At 42.3% G+C, this 23,073-nt stretch overlaps 1 long non-coding RNA gene across 2 annotated transcripts in view; it reads right to left on the bottom strand.

Moving 5' to 3' along the window:
• Positions 1-1,274: 1,274 nt before the first annotated feature.
• LOC121140395 overlaps positions 1,275-23,073 on the bottom strand; it is a 79,932-nt gene continuing 58,133 nt past the window's right edge. The window contains exon 4 of one of the 2 annotated variants that reach the window (XR_005877209.1): positions 1,275-3,237. This is a non-coding gene — a long non-coding RNA (uncharacterized LOC121140395). Of the gene's footprint in view, positions 3,238-19,226; positions 19,668-23,073 lie in introns of those variants that run through there. The other variant, XR_005877210.1, reaches the window with a different exon arrangement.

Here is a 23,073-nt window from a genome sequence, read left to right as displayed (position 1 = left end):
CCTTAAGAGGTGTTTGTTTAGCTCATTTGCCCATTTTTAAATTGGGTTATTGGTTTTTTGTTCTGGTACTTTTGGGCTGTTGAATTGTACAACTCCCTTTATTTTCTGCACAAAACCCCTTGTCAGATGTACAGTTCAAATATTTTCTCCCAGGCTGCTGGTTGTCTCTTCACTCTTGTTTCTTCTGTAGGCAGACATTCTTTAGTTTGATGCAACTTAGTTTGCCTGTGTTTTTCTTTTTAAATTCTTGTCCAGAAAAAAACCCCTCCCAGCCCTGCTCAATGTCACACAGCTTTTCCTCTTTGTTTTAGAAGTTCTATGGTTTTGGGGTTTTACATTTCCACTTCATTATTTTAGTGGACATGGGTTAGGTTTGATTTCTCCAGCCTCTTAAAAGTCTATGGCAATGCACTCCCAGTGAGTCTGATCACTCAGAGAGAGGACACAGGATTTTGAGGGTGAATTCAAGGCTACATAATGAGACCCTATCTCAAAGGATGAGACACTAAAAGGGAAGGGGGCTGGAGAGATGGCCCCGTGGTTAAAAGTGCTTTCTACTTTTGAAGGGTCTCACAACAGCCTGTAACTCCAGTTCCAGGCATCCAATATAATCTGGCCTCAGAGGACACCTGGATGTATATAGTGTACATGAACACACACACACACACACACACACACACACACACACACACACACACACGCACTTAAAAAATACTTTTTTTTTTTTTTAGCAGACACACAGAGCTAAACACTGAACTGAACTCCTGGAATCCAGTGACAGAGAGGGAGAACTGATGAGCAAAGGGGTCAAGACTGGGCTGGTCTAACCCACAGAAACAGTTGACTTGAACAAGGGGGAGCTCTTGGACCCCAGACTGATGGCTGGGAGGTCAGCATGGGATTGATCCAGACCCCCTGAATGTGGGTGTCAGTGAAGAGGCCTAAGCAGTCTATGGGGCCTTGGGTAGTATTTATCCCTGGCATGCAAATGGACTTTGGGTGCCCATCCCGCAATGAGGGGTGCTCTCTCAGCGTGGACTCTTGGGGGAAGGCCTATGCCCTGCTCTGGATGAAATGACAGATTCTGAAGATCCTCCATGGAGGGTCTCACTCTCCCTGGAGATCAGAGTGGGGATTGGGAGGGGGGGCTGGGAGGCCTGGTGGGGGTGCAGGGGAGGGGAGTAGGGAGAGGGAGCTGGGATTGACATGTGAAGCAAACTTGTTTCTAATTTAAATTAAAAAATGAAAAAAAATCTGTTTTTTAAAAAGGAAGGAAGGTAGATTTGATGTTTTAGCTGAGAAACATTGAGAATATAAATAAAGCTATCAAAAATGCCCAATGTGAAGAACACAGTAACAGCTCATTTTCAACAACTGAAATCAGAAAAAATGTACACTGTTGATATAGTAATAATTAACCAAACTCAGACTCGTATAAAACTTGTTTATGTGCAGGTGGTTGCAGTATTCTGGTCGCTCTGTGAGTCATGGAGGAAAGCGACATTTTCTTTTTCTTCCCTCATGGCTGCTGGTACGGCTTATTTGGAGCTCTTTTGTCTAGACACTAGTGACAGTGTTACCAAGTAGTCCCTTACAAGAGAAGGCAGAAAGGAGCAGCTTGAAGCAATCATCTTTTAATAGTTTAAGCCTTATCTGGACTCAGATCTTTGAGTATTACAAAGGCTGTACAGTTGAACCCATTAAAACATGAGCATGTATGGACACACAATGTTTGCGCTGTTTTGGCTACAGAGGGTTCATGGACATCATCAAACCTATCAGTGGGTCCTTCTGGGGACCCAGGGAACACAGACCAAGAACCAAAGGGAGTCACACTGAGCCTGGTATATATGGGTTGCCGTTTGGCACCCTCGCATTTTGTTTCTTGTTCTTGTTTTTTCTTTGCTAGTTACTTGAGGCGTGCACAAATGCATTCCTTTACTGGGGATACCTTCCCAAATGAAGGGGGTAGGAAGCCTGTTCGCCATCCTCTCTGCCTCCTTTGATTGATGTGGCACTACAGACCCCATCAAAGGGCCAGTATAATAGATCTGCTTATTACAATGGAAGCCTGCATGGTGTTAAACATTGCCAACAAATCTGCAGATGCTATAGTTAAGGAAAACCACAAAAAGTCCTGGGGGCTTTGTGGGGCAAAGGTCACACTCAGCTCTACTCTGTTCCCTTAATGAGCAGCTATAATCTAGGAAAACTCTAAAGTGGTTTGACCCTTGATTTGGAAACTGTTGTCACACCCAACCCCTTATGACTATAACACCCTTTTATTCACATTTCTGTTAGAAGATTATACACTTTGATCAAGCACTTCCCCACCCTTCCCTTGTTCAGTAATGAGTGACAATATAAATAGCATGTTAGCGATCTCCTAATGGCAATGCCAGACAAGCTGGGAAATCAAATTTAGAAATGAACATCCAGACTTCTCCGGGAATTCTTGCCCAAAGAAGAAACTTCAAGAAACTTACATGTTATTTTTCTAAAACTCAGAATAATAGTATATCCTAAAAATAATGAACCATAAAAATGTTGTTTCTAGTCAATCATTTTATTCTTATATTCATCCTCTGGTCCCATCTGAGATGTAGCTATAGTTTTGTTTCTCTAGTGGAGATGTATTTATTTATTTGTTTGTTTGTTTGTTTATTTTGGAGGGAAAGCATCATTTCATTCTAGGCCCTCCTAAAAAATCTTTCTAAAAAATAAACAATACATTTTTCATCTCTTGGTAAAAAGCTTCTAAACAACTAATAGCCATTTGGGCTCATGCATTTCGTTTTGTTTTGTTTTTTTGGTCCCTGATTGATATTTGGTGAAAGATAAAAAGGAAAGGGAAAAAAATCCAGGTCTCATGAGATGTATGCACATAACAACCTCAAGGGAATTTTAACTCCGGTGTGGCTTGATGGCCACTCTGTGAACACCCACCTTTCAGGACGTCCCCTTTAAAACGTAAGAACAACCACAAGCAATTCACTAAGGAGGCCAGGTAAAGAAGCTGCCTTTTGTGAACAACATTCAAAAAATGACCGGACTTTGAGGACTGGCTTTTGCTGAAAAGCTTTCCACCATTTGAATCACCATCCTCGTGTGAGCATCCGAATCGCCCCTGGGAGTCAGACAAACACCTGTGATCCACCGGCAACTGAGTGGGAAGCCGCTCTCCCCAGGTCCTGCTTGCTGCTCTTGGTTCTGGAGCAGTAAACCAGGCACACCATTCTGAAAGTGCAAACACAGTACGGTAGAGAGTTAAGGTTACTGTTTCCTTCCATAAAGCTCATGGCAGGGAGAGCTGGGGATTGAACTTTCAGGATGGTATAGTTAACCATGCAAGGGTAGGCAGAGGGTCTGGGGGAGACAATAGATATGAGCAGTGCTTGGAAGGCTATTCAGCAATTCTGTTAAAAAAAAACGAGAGTAAATGATGCATGTTAGAAAGAGGAAGAAATGGTAGCTGTCGTGTTTAAACTAAATGTTTAAGCCACGGCATGGCCATTGGAATAATAATGTCCTGGGAAGCAATACTTAAATGTATCCATCATCATTTAGGTTTTAGACACACAGTTAAATATTATTGATCATTTGCAATTGTGTGCATCCGTGTGTACATGTATTAAACTGAAAAGTAGCAGTGGCATGAAAAGTATAGGAGATGAAGTGCAAAAATAGTACTTGAGTTCCTAATTACCAGTTTTTAATTAAGAAAGCCACAAGCAAATTATAAACATCCAGTTTATAGCATTGCAATCTTAGAGGCTCACACTCATGAATATGGTAATTTTTTATTTTATGCCCTCTTGAGATGTCTTGTTAAAAACATTTTATTGGGGATCCTAAAATTCAGTAAATTTGAAGCCCTTGGCACCTTGTAGATAGTTAAAGTTCTTCAAAAAAATGTCAGCAATAAATATTTGGCAAATATAAAGAATATGCACATTTTCCCAAGTGGGTGATTTTTTTTTTTGGTTCTTACAGTCAAGTGATGACACTGCAGTTCAGAGTGTGAATGCATATTGATATTTTCTTCCAGAAACTGCATGGGTTGCTGGGAGAGCAGTGCTCCCACAGAGTTATTTTTATGTGGGCACCTGGAAGTGGTAGCATGCTTGCTCTGGCTTGCAGAGCTGTTTTGGACAATCAGGTGTACATATGAGCAAGTGGTCTTTATTTAGAGCAATTAAAATCCTACTGCTCTCCTCTCTTGACATGCAATTACTAGGGCTCTGCTGTTTCCACTAATTGCTCTTGCTGGGGACATTGGTGAGAAGCCAATGATTTTGATGGGTAGTGGATTATCATTTTTACTTTGCTACCTGAGAAAAAAATCATTTGCAAAATCCCATGTGTAATTAGCAAGACTCATGATTAATTGTCCTGCAAAATTAGCTTCACTGTTGCTTTTATTTTACTGCTTCAAATATTAATTAATGTTAACGCCTTTCCTTCAGTCCCAGCTTTTGAATATTCAACATGGCTTTGAAAAATTATCCAGGTTTCTACTTGCATTAGCATGCTCAAGCTTTGATTTCAGGAATAAGCATTCTGATTTAAAAGATCACACTTGGGTCATAAATAATTTTTATAGGAGGACAAACAAAGCATCAGAGCATCATGGGAAGGCATTCATGCACTAACTGAAAGTAAATTGTTTCGATAATGATTCATTTCTGCATGCTTTTTTGGGGGGTGGGGAACATCAGCAAATGTGCAAAACACTACATTGTGTGGGGGTGGAAACCATCCCCCAGTGGCTGGTTGTCTACACATGCCATTTCCTACCTGCACATACGTGGTGGGTGAAGCTCAGAACCTTGGTAGGAAATTATAGACTTCCTGACTATAGAGGGATCAAAAATGCCATCCTGTGTAAAGATTACCGATTCTACGTAGCCCTAGGATCTCTGAATTGCTGATTCTTTAAGTCTTGTTTCCAGCCTGGTGAACTTCTCCACACAGCCCAGGTGCAACAAGATGAGTTCTTTGCAAGTTTCCCAGGAGACCATGGTGAATGACTAGGTCTGAAACTCATTGATCTAGCTGAAGCACTTGGATGTTTGAATTCCCTCTGTCACATCTGGACCAAGCGATGCTTGAACACCTCTTGGGTCAGAGAACTCATCTTATCCGTGAAAATAGCTCTCACCTGCATTTCCTGCCCATGTTTATCCCTTCTGGTTTGATAACTGCAGGTGGTTAATTTAGCAGCTCAAGACTGCAGATGCCCACTACTCATTGTTGTAAAAGCAATTTTCCCTTGCATGCTTGGGCTTGAACTGATAGCATCTCTCATGCAGACCTGAGAGTTACACATTACATCTACACAACCGGGAAAGAACCTGCAGGATAGCCCTTTAAAAACTCCACCACTGGGTGCTGCCTGGTGCGAGGGGAAATCTGCAATCCAAGGACCCCAGGGGTTGACTGTTGACAGAGCTGGGAGCCCAGCTGTGTCCTTTAGGCTCTTCTTGCATGCTCTGTGTGCCCAGTCATTCAGGCTTGGAGCAATGGCTCTTGGGGTTCTTGTGGGAATGCTTCTGCTTGGTGTCTCTGGAAGATTTTATACTGTCTCTTGTTTTTCCTGAGAACTGTTTTGGTGAACGCTTCTCTTCCTGAAAGTATAGAATCTAGGAAGCATGGAGATTGGAATGTCTCTGCCTCTTCCTTCCCTGGCTTTAGGAAACCTGCAGGTGTCTGTGTTACACACTTAGTCCAGGGACTGAGATTTCCCTAGGATACAAGTTCCTAGTCAGAGCCTTTCAACAGGCATCAGAGAAGAGGGAGCTTTGATAATGGGAACGGGCCCTTCAAGTGACCACTCTCAGAGTGCTTTCCTGGCAAGTGATGTCCAGATAGATTCGGAAAGCTTCTACCTGCTGTGTGACCCTGTGGAAGTTACTTAGTATCTCAATGTTTAGTTTTCTCATTTATAAAGGGGGACAATACAGAAACCCCTCATAGTGAACCAGTGAAGCTGTAATAACTTAGGGCCACTGACAATAATCTGTGGCAAGTGAGTAAAAAAAATGGGTTGCTAAATAAATAAACTAAATGCTACCTTGACGTCTACATAATGGATAAATACATTTGGAACCCCCAATCATGATTTCTCAATAGGTTTTAGAAATAGCACTTATAAAGAAATGGTAACTGAATGTAAGACCCTCACAATTCACTCACTGCTTATATGTGGAGGTGGTTGACAAACACATTTAGATTCATTTTTTAACATGGAAAATTTCAAAGGATGTAAGTAGATCATACCTGGGCCTAGAAGATTCCATGTCCCCTTTTAGAAAAAGTGCTTTCCCAAAGCCTTTGTCCTTCTGAGGTTGACTTTGTGAACTGAAGGTGTTTGTGTGATTGTTCTGAGAAGAGCGTTTTTCCTGTTAGTATAGTTCCAGGTCTTATTTTCTGTACACTCACCCACTTAACACTCCTGAGGTGTCCTTTGACTGAGAATCAGAATGAGAGAAAGTCCCCATAGCACCACCCATGACTGTATTCCCAGCCCCGGAAAAGAGGAGTTAGGAATTAGGTGCCTGCTGAGTGGCTAAGACAGTAGAGGTGAGACAGTTTAAGGCATGGGGGAACAATGTCCGACAACCACAGGTGTATAGGGAACCACTTATCCCAATGACAGAAGACCCTGTGTGTGAGTTTTCCTGTATAGAGTTTCTCCTTGGGAAATGCCCAATTGCACTAGGGACTGGCCAGTGTTTTCCATCAGTCTCATTAGCCAATGCTTCAACAGGGGGTCGATTAAGTACCCGGGATTCTTCTAGAGTAACTCAGAATTTCCAAGAATCAGCTTTTGTACATAATGCTTCAAAAAAATGAATTTGGCCTGGGCTGGCGCCTGTCCTGGCCAGATCTGAAGTAGCAACACAGCCCCACGGGTGCTTTGACTTACCAGACTGGCTTCCCAGTAATTGCAATAAGACATAAAACAGAAGTCCTAGCTATCTGGGGGTCATTAAAACAGCTCAGGCCCCCTCTCTGAAACCAGAGGGTGAGCTCAGGTGTTCTGGTTGGGCTGCAACTGAACTAAATGCCTCCTTTCTGTTACCACATCCGTCTGCCCACCCAGCTTCGAGCCACACAGGTTTCTGGTACCCTGTCAAGGTCTGTGGACCATGGAAGTTAGACAGGAAGTTAAGAAAAACCACAGTGGCTTCAATGGGGCCAGGAAGCTTTCAGCTTGGTTTTTACATGCCTTGTTTTGTAACATTCCTGAAAAAACTGGGACTTATCTATCTATCTGGTGATGGTGACAGAGTCCAGGTCCCTCTTATTCTAAGCCTGGGTGTCTTTTCTCTATCACAAGGACACTTCCTGTCTCTACCTCTTTGTCCCCAAAGGAGAAGTTCAGGTTGGCATTGGATCACCAAATTCACTTTTGGTTTGAAAGTAGAGAGAGAAAATGTCTTACACAGCTCTCTAAAGTTGAGCTTAGTTTTTCAGACATTAGCTTAACTTTACTTCTTTATTCTCGGTTTCATTGATGAGGTGACACTAGGGAGCACTGGTAAATATTTGGAGTGGCAGAATGTAGGGGACAACAAAGTGTGGTGGTTCACATTTCTGCTCATTACTTTGTTAGATGGATGGAACACACCACATTCAGATCTTAAATGCAGGTACCTTCTTATTGCTTTTATTCTTCTTTTTGGACTCTCAGAACTAACCCCGAGAAGGATTCCTGATGATGAACAAAACAGAAGACAAAAAATCCCCAAACCTAGAAATGAAACCAAATTTACTTTGACTCTTCTGTAGTCATCTTGGACCACAGAAAAATTTACTATCGTTGTTTCTGATGAATAATAATAATAATACACACACACACACACAAACACACGCACACACACACACCTAACTCAAGCAGTGACTTAGGGACTTTCCCATACGCTAGAAGGGGGATCAAGATTACCCCTGACGAAGAAAATCCAACAGATGACATATTTTCAGATAAGCCATTTAGCATTAAAATGATTGTGACAGCATATTTACTGCTAGGTTTGAGTCCTATAGACCAGTTGTTAATATGAAAATATAACAGAGAGATGACTCTAACACAACACTAACGGGAAGGTAAGTCTTGGAGAGGAACCACATAAATAGTGTTCTTAGATTATGTTAATCCTTACAAGAACTCATGGCAACATTTCATCCCAACACTCTACAGACCCCAGCAAAGTCGTAGGTGGCTTTGTCAGGCATGGAAATATATTCTTCTTGCCTGTGGATGCCAAAGTAAATAGAAATCAATGGAAGACAGCAAAAGTGCTGAAGTCATTCCAATAAGGGAAGTGCCTGTTAATTTAAATTTTGCACTTGACATTGGTAAGGACTAATAGTGGAAAATAATGTCCCAGGCTGACTTCTGAAGTCACTTTGATCATCACTTATCTCGTATTTCTTTGTTGCCGCAAAAAATAGTGTTATAAATAATAAGTGCATCTAATTGTGATTCAGCTTTAAAGTAGAAAGGAAAATAGAAGTTGTGCACGTCTGAGTGTTAAGTCTTGGGAACTTTTGCATATAAAGGATCTTATATTGTGCTTGGATATCAAGTGACCTCTGTGTGTGTGTGTGTGTGTGCGCGCGCGCGCGCACGCGCGCACACGCATGTATATGTATTTTAGAAAGTTCAAACGGTACCTCCTGCTGTTTTCAAAACCAGGCAAATATGTTTGAGGCCTGTTGGTAATTTAGAAGAGGAAGATATACACAGAGCCTAAGGTGGCCACAGGAAATTAGAAAAGTCTTGACTCCACCGAGCAAAATGAATGGGACATTGTATCACTAAGTAATTGGAGGGGTGGGTCTGTGTGTTGATGCTAAGCAGGTGTCCATAAATCAGCATAGATGTTTGTAATTAATCGCTGTTACTGCTAATAAGAGAGGGTTTTTAATAAGCTAAGTTGCTTCTCCTTTAGCTAAATCTCTTAGAGTTCACAGCTTATCCTTTCAGTCCCAAATGGAGAGAGAAGCTATTCTTTGGGATTTCAGTGAGTATCATAACCTCAGATGTGCTACTCCACATTCCTCATCAATGAAATTCCCACATACAGCCAACAGTGACTCACTCCTGGTCTGAGCTTTGCTGTCCCACACAGTTGGAACACCCACTTCAAAGCAAACTTTTCTTTTTAGAGGAATCACACAGTTTGCCAGTTACTAAGGCCTTGTTAGGTCAGGATAGCCTGTTCTGTGGAGAACCCGTCTTAAGGAGGTCAGCTTCATGCAATAGGCCTAGAGCCTCTGTTCTGTCTTTTTCCCTTCAGAGAAGGCTGCTGAATAGCAGTCATCTTCTCTTGATTCATTTGTCAGATGTGTGGGAAAGTCTGAGTTGTACAGTTTGGTTGCACCACACCTTGCAAGCTTGAGGCTGAGGAATGCTATTATTTAATCTGAATGTTTCTATAAAGGAGCAAGAGTTTAGGACATTGTCAGATGCCGAGGAAATGATACAGAAGGAAAGTACTGGCCCAGTACTGAGGTCTGCTCTGAATTCTTTCTGGACAACAACCAGGATCAAGGAGAGAACAGGAGGAGGGGAAGTCCTTTTGGAAATGAAATAGAGATATGAACTGTGTGCTGAGATTGGTGACAGGAGATGACATGGTAGAGAACACTAAGGCTAAATGCTCCACCTGGTCTAGCAAAAACAAGGTGTTTATTCCAAACCTGCCAAAGTTGGATGAAGTACTTTTGAGAAATTTTTAAAAGAGAGAAAGGTAACTGTAAAAACCCATATCATAGCCAGTCTGGATCTAGGCCAGTAGAACAGCCCTGATAGAGTGAAGGAATGCAGCTATACTGTCTGGACTGGAATCTGGCTTAGGATGCACACCCCACCCCACCTTGTAAGCCATACTCATCGGTGATCTTGGAAGATTCCAGGGAAACTAGACCACACTACATTAGATTAGGCGAGCATCTGATTAGCACACAGGCTATAGTCATAGGAGGGTTCTTCAAAGCCAGGTCAACATGACCAGGAGGCAGAAGAGGGTAAGGTAGTGAGCACTGGGTTGAGTCCACTCCTTTTACATGCTTTAGAGATGATCTGGAAGATGGAAAAGAGATAGGAAAGGAAACTCATTCAACTTGCCTAAGAGCTGTGGCTGTACTGGCTTGGATGCATGACAGGAAGGCATTGAGAGACCATGATGCATTTTCTTTTTTTATTTTTATTTTTTTTTGTTTTTTACGAGACAGGGTTTCTCTGTATTGTTTCGGAGGCTATCGGTCCAGCCCGGCCTCGAACTCACAGAGATCCGCCTGCCTCTGCCTCCCGAGTGCTGGGATTAAAGGCGTGCGCCACCACCGCCCGGCGCATTTTCTTTTTTTAAAATGAGCTAACAGCCTTACACTGAAGTGAAGGGATGATGTGTTCTGATAAAAATAATTGAGTATCTCTAGAATGAGAAGCATCGAGGCATTAGTCAGCAACTTGACTAATCACCTTGGATGATCATGCTTGCAGGTTCCACGGGAGGGAAGCATTTCTCTCTCCTTGACCTGAACTCTCTGAGTATGTTAGAAGTCTAAGAAATCCCTGTTACAGAGCTCAATGACTAACCTGGGACACTGGTCACATCAGGCCAGGGTGTGGATCTCTATCTAACTTGATTTCCTTCTGCTTTGTTTTAAAGATTTTTCCAGTAGTGAAACCACCTTTCTGGAAACATTTGGTTTCCAGAAATGCCACACTAACAACTTCTAGCAATAGATCTTTGATGTGTTGTCATTTGGCCTGGGAAGCTTACGCAGGAAGAACTTGTGGAACCAGACCAGTGTAATCTCTCACAGGGATAGCTCTCATAGTATCTCTACTGCAAATTCCCAGTGTAAACCTCAGAAAGATGTCACCTTCTCTGTCATACTCTTACATGCATATGCTTCTGTTCTTGCTTAAGGTGCTCCTTCCTGTAGACAAGGGCAGAGACAGGCAAATCAGAGAATCCTGACATTGAACCAAAGGGTTAGATCATAGGTCAAAGGTACAACAATAATGTATTACAAGGTTTTCATCGCAAAATACATCACTTGGGGGAAATATTGGGAGCTACTTTTCTAATTCATCTCATGTCTCAAGGAGGTACTCAGGGTTCCTCACCTCCCTGTTTCATTGCGAGATTCACATTTCTTCTTGGTCTCCCTTCCTCAATGCCCACCCATCCCCCTTTCTATCTATTTTTGCTTCCCATATACCATATAGCTTCTGCCACTGCTTTATGAAATAGCCACAATAAACACAGAACTTGTTTCATGACATCAGCAAGTGTCCCTTGTCTTCTTTATTCTTGGCATTGTGTGGCTGGGAATGAGCAAAAGAGATATGAGGTGGTTCATGTTCTTAAAGGGGAAGCAAGATGTCCCTGTACTACAGATGGAAAACAACTCATTGTCAGTATTCATACAGTGTAGCTGAGAAATCAAGATGTTTAAAATGATAAGATTCTGGGACCGGAGCTATGGCTTAGAGATTAAGAACACTGGCTGCTCTTCCTAAGGACCAAGGTATGATTCCTAGCACCCACATGATAGCTCATGACTGTCTGTACCTCTAGTTCTGGCCTCCATGGGCACCGGGCAAGCACATGAAACATAGACATATATGCGGACAAAACACTCATTCAGGTAAACTAATAATGATCTAAGATATTTTCTAAAAAGAACAGTAGAGATGGATAAAAACATGAACTTCTGGCCCTATTTGCAAAATAAAATAAAGCAAAGAATACCTCCTCTACTCTAGGAGAAACATACATGGTCCTCTGAAGAAGGGGAAAGGGACAAGATCTCCTGAGCTAATTGGGAGCATGAGGGAAGGGGAGAGGGAGTTAGGAGAAAGAGAAGGGGAGAAGGGGAGGGGAGAGGAGGACATAAGAGAGCAGGAAGATCAAGTCAGGGGAAGAATAGAGGACAGCAAGAAAAGAGATACCATAACAGAGGGAACCATTATAGGTTTAAAGAGAAATCTGGCACTAGGGAAATGTCCAGAGAACTACAGGGTTGACCCCAACTAATAATGTAAGTATTAGTCAGAGGTTACCTTAAAAGCCCTTCTTTGATGATGAGATTGATGACTACTTTATATGCCATCCTAGAGCCTTCATCCAGTAGCTGATGGAATCAGAAGCAGACACCCACAGCTAAACACTGAGCTGAACTCTAGAATCCAGTTGCAGAGAGGGAGGAGTGATGAGCAAAGGAGGTCAAGACCAGGCTGGAGAAACCACAGAAACAGCTGACCTGAACAAGGGGGAGCTCATGGACCCCAGACTTATAGCTGGGAAACCAGCATAAGACTATTCCAGACCCCATGAACGAGAATGTCAGTTTGGAGGTCTGCTTAATCTATGCGGCCTCTGGTAGTGGATCAGTATTTATCTCTAGTACATAAATGGACTTTGGGAGCCCACTCCACATAGAGGGATACTCTCTCAGCCTAGACACACATGGGAGGGTCTAGGCCCTGCTCCAAATGATATGACAGACTTTGAAGATTCCCCCATGGAAGGCCTCACTCTCCCTGAGGAGCAGAAAGGGAATCAGTGGAGGGTAGGGGAGGAGGGGAGGGAGAGGGAACTGGGATTGGCATGTAAAACAAGCTTGTTTCTAATTTAAGTTTAAAAAAAGAATACCTCCCTTAACTAAGGAATTCTCTTGGAAACTAAGATAATATTCTATTTAGTAGAGAATAAAGGGAAATGTGTTTCAAATGAGAAAATGCTTGATCCTATGGGGCAGCAGGGACTGGGAGTGGAGGAGCTGACCCTCTGATGCTGAGCGCTAGAGCTAAGACCTCTAAGGAATCTGAGGTTAACTGTTTCTGCTTACCTACATGACCGGGGAAGCACTCTTCCCAGAATTTCTTTTAAGTACTGTCTAGACTGTTATTCCTGAACACTAGACTCACAGGAGGCTCACCGTTTCCTGAGAAGAATCTGTCATTAAATGGCAGCTTTAGTGATTAGAAGCCTTTACTTTGTATTGATTTCACTTTTTTTTCTTCTAATACTATTATTTTTAATTCATCTCCCTTCTGCTGTCTGCGGCTAACAGCGAGATGTCAGCTTATGCAAACTAGAATTCAGCTGCCAGGCTGAGGTCTTGAGCTCCAATCTGAGAGCAGTGCAGCCAGGAAGAGTGAGCAGGTGTCCTGCTTTAAGGGGAGCCTGGAACCTCTTGAGGTTATTTGAGGCAGAGACGAGTAGAGTCTCAAAAAATACGTGATGGAGATGACCTCAGAAGAATCTTTCCACTTAACTGTTCTGTGATTCTATGGCTTTGGAACTATGAGAGGCATTTACAGAGTAAGAAAAGATTGAATTATTGTGTGGAAAAAGTTATTGAGTCCAAAAACACTGAGTGGACTCAAAGGCCAAGATGATGTCTTCTTTCTTGAGACCAAGAGAAAACAAGGTTAACTTAAGCCAGGCCTGGGCCTGGGGCATGAATGAAGCATAGACTTCGGATTTAAAGAAAACTTTTCTTCACCAAAGCTACTTGGATAGGAAGGAGGCTTAATGTGTGTAATTTGAAAACATTTAACCACGAGTGGAAAGCTGGGATAGGAGGTGCAGGTAGCTAAGAAACAGGTTTTGTTGGGAGTCTCAAGAGAAGTGGTACTTCTAAGGTGGGAAGAATTAAACCAGGGAGGATGTGTGAGAATGGGAGGGGCCTGCTGAGAAGGGAAGAGAAAGAGCTGTCAGTCAGGGAACAAGAGGGCATCACAGAAGGAAGGAAGCAGGTTCAGGAGGATGCTGTAGGGAAAGCGGAGGGAGCCCCAAGAGAATGGAACTAAAGAGTCCTCTGGAAATGACTGAAAGTCCCTGCAGTGAGGTAACAGGGCTGGAAACCACTTTGTAATGAATTAAGGAAGGCAGCCATTCATTCAACAGAAAATTATTCACCGTGTCTTAGGGACTCAATACTAACAAGCCACTTGAAAATATGCAAGAAAACTAGGTTGAGAATTGCCATAGAGTTATGTGAGGACTGGGTGGTTCCTTTGGATTAGATGGCTGGTGTGTGAAAACACCAGTCAGCAAAAAACCGCCAACCAGGACAAACCCTGGGGTGTGAGAAGATTGAGATGTATGAAGAACACCTCAGAGGGCAGAGCCATTTTCTGAGAAGACTATACTTCTCAAGTCGGAGGGCTTTTCAGAAAAGACCAGGCAAAGACATTTGAACTGTATCCCAGGTGTGTCCCTCGGTATGTGGGAAAAGGGTGGGCTTAAAGTGTGTGGGGGCGGTGTTGACAGGATGTAATTTGTTTCAAGGGTTGTCTTGTCTACCTCTTGGGAAATGAGTACATTGAAGGTAGGTGGAGGCTGCTCAAATAGCCCAGAGAAAGCTGGTGTGGTTTAGAAGAGGTGGTAGTGGAGATGAAGGAGAATAGATTTGGGATGTGGTTCTGAGGTAAAGTTTATAGAATTTATCCATGGCTTAGATGAGAAAAATGAATATACTATGCTTATTTACTTTTAGACAGGGTCTCACTCTGTCACCTGGGCCAGCCTAGAACTTACCATGTAGACCATACTGGCCTTTAACAGAGGCTAGCTTTCTGCCTCTGTACCACATACCCAGCTCAGATTCCTCTTTTTCCTCCCAGATTAAACCTGAAAGTCACGTACACTATTAATCAAAAATCAACAAGACAAATGGGAATCCCCATTTCCAACTCCATTCTCTGTAACTATTGTCCTACTGTGTGGAAGAGAGAGTTCCAGTCTTATTCATTTGGTAAGCATTTTGTGGATGCACACTATGTGCTAGATTCTAAAGTCATAGACAAGACAGTCTCTTCCTCATTGGCTTTGGGTTTGACTGGCATAGGTTATTACTTACATATTTATTACACAGTTCATACATGAATATATTTGATGAGACAGGCCAACAAAGGCATCTGTACAATGGTGAGAAGCAAAACAGCAGGCAGATATAGCTTGGGCAATCAGGAAGCCTGCCTTCAGAATGTGGTGTCTGAGATATTTGAAGAATGATGGCAGAAATATTTACAAGTTTTGTGGTAGGAAAAAGACACTGAGACCCAAGGAACACAAGAATGGCAGTGTTGTTGGAGCCAGGGGGAGAAGTGGATCTAATGATATAAGAGGGGTGGGCTTAGTCAGTGGTTGACCAGATGGCACAGGCCTTCACTGTTCTTAATAGGGACCTTGGTCTTTAGTCCAAGGGCAATAGAAAAAAAATGGTGTAATTAGATGTTTAACAATGTCTCTGACTATAGAAACAAGAATAGTTGGATGTGAGGGCAATCTGACTGCGACATCTGTCACCCCATTGATGGCCAGGGTTGATTTGGCTGATCTGGCTGGCTAGATGTGCTCCATGTGCGTCCCTCCTGAAGCTGCTTGCTCGGTCGAAGAGGATGCCCTTCCCCGAACAGAGGAGGACCAGTCTTTGGTCAAGGGTATAGCTGCGCTCCTCTGCTAGAACCTTCAAACAAGCTCTCAGGAATAGTCTTGGCCTTCACATTTAGGGACCCTAGTAGAAAGCATGGGTGGGCTAAAGCCTGAATCTTGAATTGCCTTGGCAGGCCATGGAGAGAACAAAGTTCATGGTGGACACTAGCTATGGGGTCTGTCACAGTCACCTTTTCAGACCTGCGCATTTCAGAAAGAACACTTTTTTTCCTAGTAGCTTCAATCAGCGGAATTGCTATGCCATACTTTAGTACTTCTCTTCACTTTAAAGGCACCCATCTAAACAGCTCTCAACTTTTACTGTCACAAATACTTTCCTGGGATATCGCTGAATACTTACCTTACCTCTTGAGAGACAGAGAAGTAAAAATGCCAGGTTTGAGTACATAAGAATTTTTTTTACATTTTATTAGATTATGAAAAATTGTACTGAAAATATATGATGCCAATTTTGAGTAGTGTTTGAAGGAAACATGTTGAGCTGGTGTGCAATACCAGAATCAACTGCCTAGCCTCATGACAGCCATCAAGGAGCTAGAACAGTGATGCGGTAAGCTGCTGGGTTCCTGATCTCCCTGATGGGAGTTTGCCTCAAAGTCAGAATTCCCCATAAACTTCTGAGGGCCAGCACTTGTCTTTTGACTTGCAAATTCACCTGAACAGTCACCACCTGAGTTCCTATTGCAATCACCATATGCAGACTTCTGAGATGCTGGCAGCCAGAGCCCAGAAGCCCAGGTGGGTTTTCCTTGGCTAACCTCTTCCTATCCCTCAAGAATCCCAGCAGTGCGTGCATTGGGATAATAGCTCAATGGTAGAGCTCTTGCTTGGCATGGTCAAAGCCCTGGGTTCTTTCTCCAACCTGAAAACTCATTAAAGCCAGCGCTTCCAACCTGCCAAACACAGGTGCTCTTCTGAATTCCAGAGCATTACACCTTGCTTCCCTTTTTCTCCCTAGACCAAACCAGGAGTGTGTTGCTTTTTGTCATCCCCCAGATACAAGTACTTCTCAGCATTGGTCCTGGTCCCTCGGGCCCATTTCCAGACTCTTTCCTCAGTGATTTTATTTTCCCCCATGGAAAGTGACTTTTATCTGGCAATTCCAGACTCAGAATTGCCAGCTCAAGCATCTCTAGAGTTCCAGGCTCACCACTGCAAGTTGGTTGGCCTAGATGGGGGTCGATTTCCACTTTCAATTTGTGCCCTCCCTCCACCCCCTGTTTCTCCTGTATTGGTGAAAGGCACTTCTGTATCTCTGACTGGTGACAGGAAGACCCTCAGGGTCCCCTGGAATTTCCCAGTTTCCCTTGCCGTCTCAGTACAGCCTGCTGACAGACTTCCTACAACACTTGAGTCGGTCCATCTTTCTCTTCCCCTCCCTCCCCTAGTCCAAGCGATCTCTCACCAGTCACCATATTCTCACTTCACATCCTCTCTCATCTATTCTCCGCGCAACAAATGGAGAGTTTTTTTTTTTTGTTGTTGTTTTATGAAATGTAAAGCAGACCATTTTACTCTCCCTGTTAAAGCTATTGAAGACTCCCTGTTTGGGACTTTGGAAATGAAAATGGGGCAAAGCACCTTGACCTATATGAGGCCTTCATCAACCTCTTGTCTTCTGCACCCTTGCTTGGTTTCAACAGGCTTGGTTTTGCACTCCCTTTCATCTCCGTGGCCCTGTCAAGTCTTTGCCCGTTCTAGGGCTATGACCCACTCTCTTCTCTGCCTGGAACTTCCTTCTCCATTATCTTCATGTAGCCAGCCTTTGTGACTGCCTTACACTGTGACTCGGTGTCCCTTCTCAGGAAACCTGCCCATATAGCTCTACATAGCAGCCTATCCTCTATCTAACTCTCCATTTCTTCCTCCACTTCTTTGCCTTTCCACAGTGGAAAATTCATGAAACACGGCATCCCACACATATTGCTCACAGGGATTCCTCACTATTAGTAGGATGTATATATTTCTTCTTGGCCAGATCGGCAGTACATGTGTTTTCTCTTGTAGAACAGACCTTAATAACAATTAGAAACTGGTTAGTTACCTCATAACATTCATGCTATTATTGTACCCATGGGCATATCTTGCCATGTTGGTCATTATTGTAGTTTGCAGAGAGTTCACATCTGGGAAGGACTGTTGATGACTCTCCCCACCCACTCCAGCATCTTACATAACACCTTCCAGTACCATGAAAGCTAGCCAGTAGGAAGGAAATTGACTTGATTGTTTCGTATTCTGTGACCAGTATGCATGGTATCTTCAGCAATAAGTTCTTACCATAAAGTTTTGGTGAGCAACCAAGACCAATGCCAATATCTTGTATTTTTGAGGGGCTATGAAATACTTCTGACGAACAATTCAGAGGGAGGTATCCTATACTTGTCTCTGAGCTTTTTATTTGACAACACATGACTCCAGAGTGAGCATAATCCCCTGGGTAGGGTAACTCCAATGAACCAAACCACAGTTCAAATGTTATGCTGTATTCTGTATTTGTGTATAAGAAGTGCATTTTCCTTGGTTCTGGAGTTCCACATGAAAGCACTGTTTAGTTAGTCCAATGAAGCTGTACAAAGACCTTTGGAGGCTTGTTGTGAGAGATGTGCTGTTTGCTTTGGGTAGTGGTTCTCACAGGGAGGTCTCCAGGGACTGAAAGTGGTCTCTGTTTAGGCTCCACATACTTCCTCCCTTGGAGCAAGAACATTTCTCTCTCATCCCAGTGCAAATCAGGACAGTCTGCTGCCATCCTTCCCATGCTGTAAACATTAGCGAACCATCGTGATTCTGACGAATTACTCAGTTATTGGCTTTTTGAGGAATTTAAATTGCTAAATGTATAAGTCAGCAGGGCAACACATAGTAAGCGTTCCATGACTTATGATTTGAACCCCTCCCCACTTCTGGGCCCTCCAATTATTGATCTGGAAACCCAAATCTTCTGTACTCTGGATTCCTGAGTCTTTCTACCCCAACCCATGTGGAGCGGGATGGAGGAAGAGAAGAGGAGAAAGGAAAAAAAAAAAAAACAAAACCAACTCCCGTGACCTGAAATGACACCAAGGACACTGTGCTTATAGAAGAAAGAACTTCATAAAACTTTTCTAAACAAAGGAAATCCAGCCTTTAAACTTTATCTAGCAGGACAACACAGACTCCCACCCCAGTTCCTAGTCTGCCAAATGTCCACTCTTGTTTGGACATGGGAGGGCTCTGGGTAGTCTGATTTTATTGCACTTAAAAGAAAACCTAAAACAAATTTGTCTTAACCATGGCCTGACATATCAAAAAGCTGGAGTTATTGAAACAATATGGTGTGAGAGTGAGACCAGATACATAGATTAACCAGTCAGACCTGGAAACAGATCCACACAGACACTAAAATGTAATTTGTATCAGAGATGCAAATCATGAATAAACAAAAAGGTAGAAAATGGACCTACTCCATTGTGAAAAAAAATGAGATTCTTGTCTTATACCATATGCAAACGTAAATTCCAGACCATGAAAGACCAAAATGTAAATAAGGTAATTCTAAACATATGGAAAGAAATACATAAATATTTTTGGTATGAAAGACTTATTTTTAAAAAGACACAAACCCCACACACTATAAGAGTAAAAGAGCCGGAATTTGATACAGTAAAATTTAGTTTTTGTGGAAAATGTTGAAACTGAAACAAACTCCTAAACCTACTACCAAGAAAGATAAAATGCAGCTGAAAAGGGCAATTGGTTCTTTTTTCTTTAATAAATAAATGGTGAGGAAAAAAAATGGGAACTATTAGGACTAAAAGAAATGAGAGCTGTGGCAGCCGAAAGAAACACATAGCCCTTGTTTAGACTCTGACCCAGAGAAACCGAGTGTGGAAAGAGTGTTGTCCATCCTGGTGTTAGAGAAGCTTGACTGTAGAGTGGCTAGCATATGAAAAAAATCTTTGTCAATGTTCAAGGAATCATAATGAGATTCTGTTGTTTTATGTTCTTAATTCATGGTACTGCAGAGGCACTGCTCACATATTTGTGGAGGAAATGTCCCCGTGTCTAGTACTTGCTTTACAGGAACCATCAGCTGCATGGAAAAGGCAGAGGGTGCAGGATTCTCAATTCATGCTCTTGGTTACTGAAGCTGGGTGAAGGCTGCATCTAAGTTTATGATATTCTCTTTTACTGATGGGACTTCTACAAAATAAAATGTAAGCAGTAGATCAAAAACAATGCTTGGCACATAGCAAAAATGGACTCAATGTTACCTGATATTATTGCATTAATTTTTAGAAAGAGAGGTGGTACATACATTGTTGGTGGGAATGCATTTGGGACAACCTCTAGAGAACATGGTTTGACAACACCTACTTTTTAAAAAACTAACAGTCTTTAATCTAGTTCTTCCACTTTTAAGAATTTCTTCTAGAGACATTGGGACATGTATGAAATAGTATGAATAGTTGCTAAAACACAATTTTAATAACAGAAAATTGGAAGCAACCAAATCTAATTTCTAGTTACTAAGAAACTGTTCAAACATGTTCTAGATTATAACTTTAAAAAGTGGTCCTACACTCAATTAAAAATATTAAAAAGAAATAGTTCCATGGTAGTAGGTTGTTCAATGATGTACTTACAGCATAAACGTGAGGGCTGAGTCTAAACCAAGAGTCACTCAAATGGCACATGCTTATAATCCCAGCATGGGAGAAATGGGGACAGGTAAATGGCTGGGGCTCATTGGCTAGCCAGCCTAGTGGAATCTGTGAACCCCAGGACCCAGTGAGAGTCCTCATCTCAAAAACAAGGTGAATGGGTTCTGGCGCACAACACGTGTACATGCATCCACACACTTGAATGCTCACACACATATGCACACAGGAACATGACTGTCTGTAACTGATACAGAATTACATTTCAGGTGCATTTAAGTCAAGGAAGCACAGTGAAGAACAAATGCCCAGTATGCTATCTTTTAAATTTATTAACAGGAGTTAGAAGGGAACATGGAGACTACTGTTACACACATGGAGAACTTTTGGAGCATACACTAGACCATTGTTTTTGTTGTTCGTTTTGCTTTGCTTGTTTGTTTTTTTCTCCAAGAAGAGAAACTGAACTGAGCAGGGGGAAAATAGATATGAGTGAGGGACATGCTAGTCACTGTGCTCTTTGTACTATGTGTAATCATTGCAAAAACAAGAAGGTTTACCTGCAATGTATATATTATTAAAAAGGTTAATATCTAAGGTATGCATAGAATTTTTGCAAATAGATACTAAAACACAAATAGTCCAATAGAAAAAGAATGAAAAGTTGTGATAAAAGAGAATCACTATGTCAAAAGAGCTGTGCTGGGGAAATGAAAAATCAGTGTTTATAGGGATTTTGTTTGTTTATTTGTTTTTGTAGTGAGGATTGAATCCAGGACCTTACCCATGTGAGGAAAGACTTCTACCACTGAGCCAAATTCCAACCCTATTATTATTATTATTATTGCTATTACTAGTTGTGTATGTGTGTGTATATGAATTTGCATAAGGTATGCTATGTATGTACATGTGGAGGCCAGAGGCTAACATCTGGTATCTTTCCATACTGCTCACTACCTTGTTTTTGAGACAGCGAGCCTAGAATTCACTGTTTGGGCTAGATTGGTTATGTAGTGAACCTGGATGCCCTCAATGCTGGGGTGACAGATGCATAACCCGGAACCTGGCTTCTATGTGGCTGCTGAAGATGGAAACTCAGATCCTCATACTATACAGTAAGCACTTTACCCACTGATAGATTCCTTCAATCTCCAATATTTTTAGCCATTTAATTGGGGGAAAATTATCAACTAAAATTGCCCTGCTGTGACACCCACACCCAAACACTGAGCTGAACTCTAGAATTCAGTGGTAGAGAGGGAGGAGTGATGAGCAAAGGAGGTCAAGACCAGGCTAGAGAAACCCACAGAAACAGCTGACTTGAACAAGGGGGAGCTCATGGACCCCAGACTTATAGCTGGGAAACCAGCATAAGACTATTCCCGACCCCATGAACGAGAATGTCAGTTTGGAGGTCTGCTTAATCTATGCGGCCTCTGGTAGTGGATCAGTATTTATCTCTAGTACATAAATGGACTTTGGGAGCCCACTCCACATAGAGGGATACTCTCTCAGCCTAGACACACATGGGAGGGTCTAGGCCCTGCTCCAAATGATATGACAGACTTTGAAGATTCCCCCATGGAAGACATCATCCTCCCTGGGAAGCAGAAAGGGGATGGGATAGGGGATCGGTGGGGGGCAGAGGAGGAGGGGAGGGGAGGGAACTAGGATTGACATGTAAAACAAGCTTGTTTCTAATTTAAATTTTTTAAAAAAGGAAAAAAATGCCCTGCTGTGGACAGCATGTAAGGAGAATGGTCCCATCATTCTATGCTGAAATATAATTGGAAAATTGAAAAAAAAATTGCCAATACCTCAGCAAAATAAAACTCTGTATGCCTCAGGTCCACAGACTCTACTGCTTGGGTTATTTTATACAGAACCACCTGTGTGTGTGTGCAGGTGTGTGTGTGTGTGTGTGTGTGTGTGTGTGTGTACAAAGAGATCATTGCAGGATTTTGTGTTATAGAGAGAAAGAAAAACAACCCAAGGAGAATCTAAATATCCAGCAGTAGATATTATAAATGTGACTCACACACAAAGAAAAGTGACGAGCTACATGTATATAATTCAGCCAGGAGTTAGGTATGGTCCCAGCTACTTGGGAAACTGCAGAAGAAGGATTGGAAGTTCAGGCCCCCCCTGAACTACAGAGTGAGTTCAAGGTCAGCTAAGGCAACTTAGTCAGGCCCTGTCTCAAGACAATCAATAAAAGAGGGCTGGGGACACAGGCCAGTGGCAGAGTGCTTGCCTAGGGTTTGAAATAGTTTCAGTTCCCAGTATTGTGAAGAGAGGGGAGGGAGGGAGGAAGGGAGCAGAGCAAAGAGAGAGAGAGAGAGAGAGAGAGAGAGAGAGAGAGAGAGAGAGAGAGAGAGAGAGAGAGAGAGAGCACAAAACAATCAACCAGGATAGATGGCCAAAACCCCAATGTTAATAAAGAGGGGAAAACTGAATAAACTATAACAGATGATGCCATTTAGTTAAATCATAAAACACATATAAAACCAGTACTGTGTATTATTTGTGGAACACACACAAATATGCAAAAGCCATATATTTAATGAATTGAAAGCATTCAACTCTTGAAAACAATTTGCCTTGCCAGTGGGGAGTAGATCAATTAAAGTTTGAACCCATGATGCACCATTAAAAAAATGGAGGATCGGGGCTGTAGAGATGGCTCAGTGGTTAAGCCCTCTTCCAGAGGACCCAAGTTCAATTCACAGCACCCCATGGCAGCTTACAATTGTTTGCAACTCTGGTTCTAGAGGTCCCAATACCTTCATACAGATATACATACAGGTACAGCACAAATGCACATAAAATAAAAATAAATAAATCATTTTTAAAATATGGAGGGTCATCTGACTGAGTGTTAGTAGCTGTTAATCCTGGGAAGTATGACTATGAGAATTGTTTTAACTTTTATATACTTCAAATTTCTC

This window comes from Mesocricetus auratus, unplaced genomic scaffold (genome assembly GCF_017639785.1).
Source record: "Mesocricetus auratus isolate SY011 unplaced genomic scaffold, BCM_Maur_2.0 Super-Scaffold_100004, whole genome shotgun sequence".
Classification (NCBI taxonomy): Eukaryota; Metazoa; Chordata; class Mammalia; order Rodentia; family Cricetidae; genus Mesocricetus; species Mesocricetus auratus.
The sequence above is the reverse complement of the archived record's forward strand: the minus strand, read 5'-3'. Positions and strand labels throughout refer to the sequence as shown.